General features: G+C 39.0%; 1 protein-coding gene across 1 annotated transcript in view; it reads right to left on the reverse strand.

Moving 5' to 3' along the window:
- SUGT1 (SGT1 homolog, MIS12 kinetochore complex assembly cochaperone) overlaps positions 1-2,056 on the reverse strand; it is a 50,854-nt gene that overhangs the window by 37,661 nt on the left and 11,137 nt on the right. The window lies entirely within an intron of this gene.

Raw genomic sequence — 2,056 nt, forward strand, 5'->3', positions numbered from 1 at the left:
GTTCGAATTGCTAACCTTGCAGTTAGCCCAACAGGTAATGCACTATACCACCAATGCTCTTTATACACCTCTATAGTCAACTGATTTTCTACAAGGATGTTAAATCCATCCAAGATAGAGTAAGAGTCTTCAACAAATGGTTCTGGGAAAATTAGGCAGCACATGCAAAAGAATGAATCTTGCTCTAAGCCCAACACCACATACAAAAACCAATTCAAAAAACAGATCAAGGGCCTAAATGTGAGAAATAAAGCCATAAAATTCTTAGAAAAAAGTATAGGGGTGTGGCTACAGAACCTGGATTCTAAAGGTGGATTTAAAATGGCAAAAGTAAAGACAGCATAAAGACCTCATTAAAGTTAAATATTTTTCTTTATCAAAAGACTATCAAAAACGATGAAGACAGACAAGGAAATGAGAGAACATTTACAGGAATCAAATTATCCAATGACCGTACAATGTCCAAAATACATTTTTAAACTTCTAAAGCTCAGTAACGAAAAGACAAGCAACTCAATCAAAAAAATTCATGAAAGACTTGAATAGACAGCTCACTAATGAGTATAATCAAATGGTCAACAAGCTCCTGGAAAGATGCTCCACATAATTAGCCATTACCCAAAACCCACTACCATCCAATCAATTACAACTCACCACAGTCCTATAGGAGAGAGTGCAAATGCCCCAAGGAATTTCCAAGGTTGTAATCCTTATAGAAGCACACTGCCAATCTCACTCCCACCAAGACACCGGAGAGTTCAAACCACCACCTTTTCGGTTAGCAAGTGCCCACCATCCTTTCATTGGACATTAGGGAGATGAAAATCAAAACGAAATACTGTACCTCACCCCAATGGGATGATAGTGATTTTAAAAAAAGGAAAACAGCAGCGTTGGTGAAATGACAGAGATGCTGGAATTCTCATTCATTGCTGGTAAGAATGTAAAATGGTGCAGTCGTTATAAAACACAATTTGGTAGGTTCCTTAAGAAGCTATACACAGTACAATCATATGACTCAGCAATCCCAATCCTAGGTATATACTGAGGAGAAACAAAACCAAGATGCAAACCAGTACATGTACATCAATGTGCACTGTGTTACTTTTCACAATGGAGAAAATCAGAAATGTCCACCAACAGATAGGAAAACCTAGTGTATACATGCACACAATGGGATGCGCCGTTAGTCATAAAAAGAAGTGAAGTTCTGACACATGCCACTACAGGGATGGAATTTGGAAACTTGTGGAGTAAACTCAGTCACAAAAGGGCATAGTAAGCAAAACAATTATGTAGAAAACAAAGACCATTACAGGATAGCAGGAGTGTGAGGGAGGAGACAAGAGTCTTTCCTTATGGGGCCTTACAAGCCCCGAGTCTATGCCATGGTGGTGAAATAATTTGGAAAAGGAAAGAAAGAGTAGTCAAATATATGAAAGAATATAATCATTATCATGGAATTTCACATGTACAAATTGTTGATGGGGTGTTTTGTTATGTAAATTTCACGAGTTAAAAAAATTAAACTACAGTCAACTTTAGTGGGTACCAGATGCAGATAATCTACATTTTCCCTACTCCTGTTCTTAAAGGAGCTTCCTTACCCAATGCGTCATCAGGAGGATGGCATGGAGATCTGGCAAGGGGCGGTGAGCTGGGGTCCACAAGCCACTCACTGCCTCAGTTTGCTCTCCAATACAGCTACTTCCTTTGTGCCCTCAGTGGGTTTAATGTTAACATACGTTTTCTACTAACACTTTTTACTTCGTGGAGTTCTGTGTATCTGCTATCTCCAAGTTACATGGTAGATGAGATTATAGATGAAGAACTACATATTTACTGATAGCAATGTAAACATGTACACAAACACAATTACGACAAGAACAGTGATTAAATCTAACCAGTCAATGTGGCTACTACAATATAGGCGTTAAGGAAAAGGATGAGAGAACTGGTCCCTGGAGCTCAAGGTTCAGTCAAACTAACAGACAGGCCATAAGGTGAACAGTGACCACCAAGGAGGCACGTAAGAACCAAGGACACAAAACCAAGA

This window comes from Echinops telfairi, unplaced genomic scaffold (genome assembly GCF_000313985.2).
Source record: "Echinops telfairi isolate 266 unplaced genomic scaffold, ASM31398v2 ScPeMD7_11;HRSCAF=52, whole genome shotgun sequence".
In the NCBI taxonomy this organism is placed as follows: domain Eukaryota; kingdom Metazoa; phylum Chordata; class Mammalia; order Afrosoricida; family Tenrecidae; genus Echinops; species Echinops telfairi.